Source organism: Podarcis pityusensis (assembly GCF_964106645.2).
Source record: "Podarcis pityusensis genome assembly, chromosome: 7".
Taxonomy (NCBI): Eukaryota; Metazoa; Chordata; class Lepidosauria; order Squamata; family Lacertidae; genus Podarcis; species Podarcis pityusensis.
This window is the reverse complement of record NC_138031.1, coordinates 86,607,621-86,616,690: the sequence shown is the minus strand read 5'-3', so window position 1 is coordinate 86,616,690 and position 9,070 is coordinate 86,607,621.

The following is a 9,070-nucleotide window of genomic DNA, read 5'->3' as shown; positions in this document are numbered from 1 at the left end:
AGAGAGAAATGAAGCCTGTGACTAAATATCCTACAAGATTTGAGGAGAGGAGGAGCAGCAGAAAAGGAAGTGAGATTACAGTGCCATGTAGCTCCTTTCATGCACATTAAAAGTTTGGTACATTTTGGATGATTTTACCCTAGGTAGCAGCTTTGTAGATTCTCACAGCCCCCTTGTCCTGCCTAGACACATTTACAAACTGCTCATTATTGCACATTGAACTAATTGAGTTTGGTTAGTGTTGATGAGAAATGGCATGGTCCAGTGGATCCCTGATGGAGGTGGGCACTGGGACCGGCTGTGTCCTATTCCTCGTTCTAGAGCTGCTGCTGTGTGATCTTGACAAAGTGATCGGTGGAGTTAGATGCCTCTGGTTCCCCTTGATCAGGAGCTCTGGGCAGCTGCTGGGGATGTTAGAGCCATGCTAATTGCTGCTGGAGCTGCAGACTGCAATCTTCACTCGTCTCCCTTTCTCTTACCTACTTTGTGCCCTTGGGGAGAAAAGACATGTCTTTGTTTATGAAAGACAAAAATAGATTTAAAAAATGTTTTTGTTCTTTTAAGGATGTAGAACCTTGGCCTTTTTGTAATGCACAACAATGCTATGTCTTGATAACCTTTTGTCTGTGAAATTGCTGTAGACGTTGCAGAGGTGACTTGTAAAGAATCGTCACTGTGACAGTTAATAGGAAAACTAGTTAAAATAGAAATATGTACTCCCTTGACAAAGAATAGATTCACTGCAGTTGCCTACCTGCTCTGGATGTGGGGGGGTGAGCCCCTCCGCATAATATGGTTATGTGTCTCTGTGTCTCAGCAGTGGGGGGGGGGGTACAATTTCATTTCCCTGGTACTTTTTTTTCCACATCCCATCCTCCATTAAAAGCCTTTTACCTAAACTCCAGCCTAAGGGCATCTTCCTCCACAGGGCCTGAGCATCCGCCTCTACGTGCCAATATTTCCGCCTGCCTCTCCTGTCCCAGCGCAGGGGCTTTGCTCACAGGGATGGAGGGGGAGTCTCTTTGTCTTGGTTACTTGCTGGGAGCAGTGGAGTGTGTAGTGGCAGAGATACAGACTCCTGCTGGATTCCCAGCAGCAGGAGCTGCCTCCAGCCAAGGATGAAAAGCTAGTTTCATGGGAGGAAATAATATTTAGAAAAGAGAGCAAGAGAGAGAAAGCTTCCTGCAAAGAGCATTAACCCCCTGCTCACCAGGTTTCTCAACAGAGGTGTTGACTCTGTCTCTTTCTTCTTGCTGAAATGAAGCCTTCTGTTTCCTGCTCTTCATATCAGTGCTCCAGGTATTGAACACTAGGAATTCACTGCTCTCCTTTGCATGCCAGTTCAGCCTTGTCCTTTCCAAATGTATGTGTAGCATTTTTCCGAGTGGGGCCATTGAGAATCATGTGTCTTAACATTCCCAGCTGGGATGATACTGTGCCATACCCTCTTAAAACAGGTGTTGGGGCTGCCCTGCTTTTGTAAGACACACAGGGAAGAGACGTAGAAAAAGGAGGAGGTCCTGGCTAAGGATGGGGAAGAAATTAGACCCAGGTCTCATCTGAAGCCGAATCTATCTGATTCACACTGTTTGAAACAGTACAGTATGTGAAACAAAACACAGCTGTCCTTTGAAATTCACACTGATCTGAATTTTGCTACACAGTTCGCCAACCATCTTACAAAAATGGAAAAGTGTGGATAAAAATGAATATATTGGTGAAAATAACACAAAAATGCATTATATTAGGGGAAACTACTTGGGAAATGTGTATGGTAGTCAAAACTATGTGTCAATGTGTATGTTAGGGGGAGAAATCACACTAAAATGCTCATGAATGTACATGAGGATTTAAATTTGTTGCTGCAAATTGCTTCAAAATGGGGAGAACTGAATTTAATACTGGAAAAATGAGAAGCAGGGAGAACCAAAATGGACAGATTCTTCCATCCTTAATTCTGGGTCTAGTTCACTGCTCCTGTTCTTTCATTTATTGCTGTGAAAGCTAGATCCTAGAAATCACATACAGTTGGAATGTCCAGGTTTTGTTGCCCAGTTTCAAACCAGCAGGCAGTTGAAGATGGACTACATCCAAGCATGGGGGTAATTATGACCAAGCACTGAACATACAAAACTGCCTTATATTGAGACTTACTCTTGGTCCATTTAGCCTAGTGCTGTGACTGACAATAACTCTTTAGAGTCTCCAGATGTCCTACCTGAGATAATTTGTCCCTGCAGATGGAGCCTGGGATCTTCTGCATGTAAAGCCTCAATTTGGCCACAGAGCTATGGCCCCTTCCCATCAAATGGGTGGCTAGCCTTTTTTGGCCTGAGGGCCATATATAGTCAGCTGTCCCTCCAAGGGCTGCATGCCAGCAATCAGTGCATTGAATGTATGCTCAGCGGTGTGTGCATGCATGCATATGCAAGGTAATGTAAAAGTAAAGGACCCCTGGATGGTTAAGTCCAGTCAAAGGCGACTGGGGTGTGGCACTCATCTTGCTTTCAGGCTGAGGGAGCTGGCTCCTGAAAAAGCATAGACAGCTTTTTCAGGACATGTGGCCAGCATGACTAAACCACTTCTGGCAAAACGGGACACCGTAACGGAAGCCAGAGCGCACGGAAACGCAGTTTACCTTCCTGCCACATCAGTACCTACTTGCGCTGGTGTGCTTTCAAACTGCTTGGTTGGCAGTGACACATACACCCAACACTGCAGAGCATATATACATGCACCACACATGCGTCACACCCTTACTAAGCATTACACTCTGCCCCCCCCTTTCTCAAATACACCCAAACACATATGCAGATCATTTTATGCAAAATAAAAGACAACATTTCTCACCATTTTCCAGAGCGATGGGCATAAAGGGGTACCTTGGTTTATGAACTTAATCTGTTCCGGAAGTCTGTTCTTAAACTAAAGCGTTCTTAAACCAAGGCGTGCTTTTCCATAGCAGCAGGGGACTCAAATTTACAAATGGAACACACTTAACAGGAAGCGGAACATGTTTTGCTTCCTAGGCAAAGGTCACAAACCAAAACACCTACTTCCGGGTTTGCAGCGTTCTTAAGGCAAGTTGTTCATAAACTAAGCTGTTCTTAAATGAAGGTACCACTGTAGTTGGGAATACTGCCTTTAACTCTTAAAGAGCAAGTATGAGGATTTTTCTCCCATTGTACTGTGGTGCCTAGTACTAAGATCTAAAACAGAAGATTCCTCTGTCTGCTCTTCAGAGAGGAACTCTTACTGATGAGGCAGAGGCTCTGTCTCCCAATCCATGCAGGGTATGGTGGCCCACCTCTATTAACCAACTCCGCCATAATACATATAAAACTGACTCCTGATTTAAGTCTCTCTTCTCCACATCTAACTGGCCTAGGTCTGTTTTCCAGCCCTACTACCTAAGATTATTCAGCTTTAAAAATGTGTGCTCAATTACATTATGCTCTCTTCAGAGGACCTACTTGATATCTCAAATTTATGAAATCAACTGTAGCCAGTGTTGGATTGGCCAATGTCAGTGACCCCTCACCCCCAGGTATCACACCATCAACTAAAGAAAATGTAGAAGAATGAGGATGGTATCCAACTGTAAGTCCCTAGATTTCAGTGGGTCTGCTCTGAGTATGGCATGGTTGGAAAGAAGCCTATATAACTATGTGGCCATTTCCTGGCCTGGTTGAGAGATCCTTCTTTTTGGGGAGAAGGTTATGTGTTTGATCAAAAGTAGTGATATACTCGTAATCTCCCCTTTAAGGGGCAAAGAAGTGGAGCCCTCCCCAACTGTTCAACGCAGTGTGAAGTCACAGTTCAAAGAACCATTAAAATGGTTCCCTCATCCTTTACTACAGCATTTAACTCTTCATAGTCCAGTCGGAGTCTAAGCAGGAGAGTCACTACTATGTTTGGATCAGGTTCTCTGGTCTGTGATGCAGGACACCAACTCCTCAAAATGAGGTGCTGCTGCTCTGGACCTTGACACAGTCCCACCTATCCAGAACCAGGCCCCATCTCTGCCACTTGGCTCATGCTCCACTCCCCAAAACAAGCTATTGACTGTGTATCACTCCAGGTCAAACAATATGGCTTTAAAATAGTGGTAGTCATTAGAATGATTTCTCTCACACAGTAGGTGGACAGACTGGGAAAGATAAGCTGTCTCCCTGTGCCAGGTGGCAAATATGACCTAGGATATGAAATTAACTTTACCCAGTGGTAAAAAATGTGGTTTAAATCACCACTCAAATCCATCTTAGCCAAAAGAAGAGAATTCACTCTGACACTCTATGGGAGCTGGCACTGATACACCCAGGAACTTAATCTAAATGCTGGAGAGGCTACACCTCCACAGGCACATACCTCCACAAGTGGTAGGAATGCCACAAAATTCAATCCTTTTGGATATCAGTGGTGCAGAAAACCTGCAAAATAACAAAACAAGTAATAGAAGCAATTCCAGAATTAGCCCTTTTAAATATCTTCCAAGGCAACAACAATATCCACATGACAATGAACTCATAAGTCACTTACTCTCTGCAGCTAGAAACATTATAACTAGATACTGGAAAGACCTATTAGGAGTGAATATAGACCACTAGTAACAAAATCTATGGGAAACCTCCCTGTTAGAAAGGTTAACCAGCAAACTCAAACTAGCACAGGGACAAGCAAAAGAGGACTCCTTCACCCTGGTGTGGCTCCCCTTTATCACATAAACAGCACAAGAGACAATGACCTATCTCCCCCACCCCCGCCCAACAGCATCTGAATTGATATGGCTAATCTGACTCAACAACACACACACCCCGACACATACAAACAAACCACACAGCAATCGACCAAACACAGGCATAGGCAAACTTGGCCCTCCAGATGTTTTGGGACTACAACTCCCATCATCCCTAGCTAACAGGACCAGTGGTCAGGGATGATGGGAATTGTAGTCTCAAAACATCTGGAGGGCTGAGTTTGCTTATGCCTGACCAAACACAACCAACCCAGCTCTGAAACCTCTAATCTCTCCCACCGTTAACCAAAATAAATATATATATAAATAAAGGCTCTACTCACGTGACACTGACACAAAACCCTCACACAAACACTATGCAATAGAATGAAAGATCATTATCCTCCTATCTCTCCCTCCCTCCCCTCTCTTTCCCCATAACCGCACGTCTGTGACAACAGTGTCTCATACTGAATGTAAATGAACTGTGAAAAAGACTCTCTGACTTGAAAGTGGAGGTGCTGCATGAACTTTTTGGTACACAATAAAATCTTTTTCTTTTTTTTAAACACCTACCTATGCCTTTAGGTCATATTCAGAGGCTCCCTTTAATATCTGCCTACCAACTGAAGTAAGGTGGGTTGTGATGGGATAGAAACTTCACAGTGATGGCACCCCATTCCTAGAATCCCTTCCCTAGAGAGACCCACCTGGTGCCAGCATTGTTGTTATATATTCAGTGTCAGGCAAAGATGTTTTTATTTTCCTGGGCTTTTAAATGTGTCTTAACATATTAATAATTTTTTTTAATCATATTATGTTTTGTTTGTATTTTATATCATTTTTGCAAATCACCCCAGAACAGACTGTGGAGGCTAGAGGCTGGGACAAGGTGTAAGGCATGCAGGAGATTTCCGATTACTCAGCACAACAGAGGACTCTGTATGGGATGTGAGAGTGAATTGCCTGCAGCTGAGTGGAGTCTGCTACAAAAATGATGACCGAGCGTTCTCAATTTATGATGCCTCTGACTGGCCAGCCTGGGGGGGGGGGAGGGATTGTAGTGGCATTTCAGTAGTTCTGAGTATCTAGAGAAATTTTGATTTGACCTTTTCGTAGAGCTGCATGAAAGCACAGCTGTAACTTATGGCATGGTTTTGACATGTAGATGGGGAGGCTGGCAATCATTTGGGCCTCTTTATGCAGCCAAGCTGCAGAATCCAGAATTGTGCAGCTTGCCATTTTCTAGAGGCACTGCTCTCGATCAAGGACACAATGACCGAAACACCAGCACCCCCTGGCAAGAGGCTTCCAGGGAAATAAAGTCTTCATTTGCAATTTTATGTACAAAAGGCTATATTTTAGTTTTAGCCCATTTTAAAAAATCTGCTGAGCTGGGGTTGAACTTCTAGGTGTTAGGGACATTCTTCTCCATTAGAGAGTATATATGCTAATAGAACGCTGTCCCAGTTAAGCAGCAGCTACTGCCATTCATTGTCATTAGGGGCAAATCACTTTCGCAGAGACTTCCCAGTCAGAGACAGCCTGATTTACCTTGCTGTGCCTCAGGGGCATAGAGAATATACCTTCCCATCTGAGCCATTTAAAAATTGCTTGTGTGTAGCAGCCGGAAATTGGAGAGGCGTTGAAAATGTTTCCTTACTGTGGTGGCAGGTGTGCCCTGCGGTGTAAGGCAGTTTCATATTTCTGGTAGGCTAAACGTGGAAGGAACTAGGTTTGCTAGTTCCAAATGGATGGGGTGGCGAGTGGATTGCAACCAATGGTGTTGGCGCAATAGAAGAATGCAGCCTGCAACAGACGCATCAGATTTTTATTAGGACCAACCAAAAAGTCACCAAGTAGTGAGCAAGCTTTTCAGTTTTTTCAGAATTCTCAGCCTGGATAGTAAGCGAAACGACAAGGACTGATGGTAGATTAAAGAAAACTGATAATTAATTATATGTGGTTAATTGAGTGATTAAATCTGCATATATTCCCTCTGGTAAAAACAATAGTTTTTAAAGGTGAAAAAGATATTTTGTTTATAGATTATGTGTGCAAATAATGGTAGGAGAGGCATGCTCTTCTTGCTTCTCACTCACACAGGAGGGAATGCCTCTTCTAAAACGGAGCTTTTGTCCTTAAAATGATTTAAAAAAAGAAAAGAAAAAGAAAATCTGCTACCTGTGAAGGCAACTTTTTAGCCAATCAAAATGTGTTAAACTGATTAATCTCAACTAAAAGTCACATCTCTTAATAAATAGATGGTGGTGAAAGGAATATGTGTTGCTATGAATACTGACACCCCCCCTGCACACACGCAGTGCACAGTTTGAGATGCAATGCAGATTTAATTAGGCTAGACTATGCTTGGTGCAAAATAATCTCAGGTTGCAGCAAGGCATGCTGTGGTGAAGGAGCTATAATTGCTCTTCCTTTGAAAGTATAAAAGCTGGCAGTTATTCGGATCTATTTCTGGCACATCTAAATAACTGGCAGATTTTTTTTATTTTTAAAGAGAGAGCACTTATTGCTCTTTCACCCCAGCATGTCTTGCTGCAACCTGAGATTATTTTGCACCCAGCAGGGTCTAACCTAATTAAGTCTGCATCTCACCACCTCCCTCCTGAACTATAGAGGGGGAGTTTTAAGCATGTTTAGCAACATGCTCCCCACCTATATGTATATATATATATATAAAATTTTGTTTTGTGTTTTTAAAGAGATGCAATGTTTAGTTGATTAAACAATTAAACAAAGTAATCTGCTAAAAATTTGCCTTCATAGGGCTGCGGATTTTTCAAAAACCAGTCAGTTAACTAAAATATATTTTAGCCAACAGTTTTCTGTTCTGCTTAATACCCAACTGAAAAGGAGCCCTGAAGAACTCAGAAGGCTTGCTCACTGCTCTGTGACATTTGAGTTCGTCCTAATAAAAGAATCATGTGGCTGCTGCAGTAAAACTCAGCCACTTCTGCCCACGGAGGGTCAGCTCCACTGTGCATTTTCATACACATGATGGGACTGTTACTGGCAACTGAATGTCATGTGAAGCTGAAATGGGTCTAGGCAGCAAGTATGGCTCAGAAGAGGCACTCTGACGCAGAATAATGATTGTGCGGTCAGTCTTGCAGTGGGACTTTAATTTTCCAGCTTTTCAGGCATTAAATTTGAAAGGGAAAGGGAGGATGGATGGTATGCATGCAAATAGGAAAACATTAGGTGCACATTTCAGTAGGCTTAAAGGTAAAGGTAAAGGGGCCCCTGACCATTAGGTCCAGTCACAGACGACTCTGGGTTTGTGGCGCTCACCTCGCTTTACTGGCCAAGGGAGCCGGCATACAGCTTCCAGGTCATGTGGCCAGCATGACTAAGCCGCTTCTGGCAAACCAGAGCAGTGCATGGAAATGCCAGTCACCTTCCTGCTGGAGCGGTACCTATTTATCTACTTGCACTTCGTGCTTTCGAACTGCTAGGTTTGCAGGAGCAGGGACCGAGCAACGGGAGCTCACCCCATCGTGGGGATTCGAACCAAAGACCTTCTGATCAGCAAGCCCTAGGCTCTGTGGTTTAACCCGCGTCCACTCTATGTCCACTCTAGGGTGGTAATGCACACATGGGCCACTGTTTCCACATGCACCTTCATCCACACAGGAGCGTCTTCAATTTTATGTGTCCCAAATCTATCTCAGCCTTTCCCATTCACTTTATTGGGGTTGTATTCACATGACATGTTCTTATTCCCTCCCATCAACCAGGACTTCCTCACCCTCTGCATGTTCTGCAAACCCAAGATCCATTGTGGGCATGTGCACAGGTAGTTTCTTTACCTGTGCAACATCATCACCACCATTATTATTATTTTATTTACACCTCGCCTTTTCCCTGAGAGGGACTCAAAGTGGCTTACAGATAAAATAGGAACAGCTGAAAACACAGGGGGGAAACAATTATTAATAAAACATTTACACATTAATACTATAGAATTAAAACTATAGAGAGGGAGAGAGAGGCCATCACAACAAAAACAGAATGGCGCCAGCCCTTCATTAAATGCTGTCATTTTCCAAAAGCCTGTTGGAACACAAAGGTCTTCTCACCTGTGCAAGCAATTTTTTAAAAATGGTTTATGAAATGGCACAACAAGCTTCCCCCAAAGTCAACACTTCAAGCATGTTTTCCACTGGGCAAAATAGTCTTCAATATTTTTTAAAAATACAAGTTTTTTTTGATTTACCAGATTTGCACAAAGGCAGGTTCTTTCTTATGTGTATCTCTGTCACACCTGGTACCACCAGCAGGCCATCGAGTTGTCCCTTCCAAGGGCAAAGAATG